General features: G+C 40.6%; 1 non-coding gene across 1 annotated transcript; it reads left to right on the forward strand.

The window, feature by feature from the left end:
• Positions 1-556: 556 nt before the first annotated feature.
• On the forward strand, positions 557-628 carry trnaa-cgc (transfer RNA alanine (anticodon CGC)). Its single transcript has one exon. It is a non-coding gene; the product is annotated as a tRNA-Ala (tRNA).
• The last annotated feature ends 263 nt before the right edge of the window (positions 629-891 follow it).

Below are 891 nucleotides of genomic sequence, written 5' to 3' on the forward strand. Positions count from 1 at the left end.
CTTCCTGGTATAGAAATAACATGTTCCATGTTTACAACCACCACTATAAATTATTTGTTCAGCTCTAACACCTGTCTGCGTTGACAAGGCATCTCAAAATGACATATTAAATTAGAACACGATCCTTCTGGTTACCATTCCTGTGGTTGGAGCGTTGTTTCACCCTTTTTCGTTCTTCTACAATATTTACAGACAGGGCTTTATCACTGGAGTTGTACAGAAGAAGTGTGCATCGGTCCATGAAAATCATCAGTACTGCTGTTGTTCTATGCATAGTTTAACCGAGAGCACTTAAAAGATGCAAAAAGCTTTCAAAGAAAACAGAATTAAAAGACAGCAGAGTAAGGAGGTAAAAAAGCACTCCCCCGTCGAGGAATTAACCACTGTCGCCCGTGTGACTGGATATAAAAATAACTGATTCGTTTTTGCCCAGTCTCTGGAAGCTTCAATGCGATTATTTTTCCTTCCTTATTTCTTCATTCCCATGAATTTACTCTGTAGTAGAGGAAACACGAAAGTGGGAAATTGCAGGCATTCTCCATGAGCACACACTACTGGGGATGTAGCTCAGTGGTAGAGCGCATGCTTCGCATGTATGAGGTCCCGGGTTCAATCCCTGGCATCTCCACGTGCTTTATATTATTGTGCTCACATCGCAATCTTCTGTTGAGTGAGAACTCTTTGTCGGTGTTCATAGAGAGCCAGGTTTACACAATTAATTCAGTCACACACGAAGTGCTACAGTGTTGCTCTGCTGTTTTAGATGTACCTCCAAAGCATTTAGTTCTGTTAACTACAACAAATGATTTGAACTAATTTAATGTCATATTCAGGAAATCCAGAGAACGTCTCCACACTTGTCGTGGCTGTTGAAGAAATCACCTGTTAAAT

The sequence above is a fragment of the Lepisosteus platostomus genome, chromosome 5 (assembly GCF_059453375.1).
Source record: "Lepisosteus platostomus isolate fLepPlt1 chromosome 5, fLepPlt1.hap1, whole genome shotgun sequence".
Classification (NCBI taxonomy): Eukaryota; Metazoa; Chordata; class Actinopteri; order Semionotiformes; family Lepisosteidae; genus Lepisosteus; species Lepisosteus platostomus.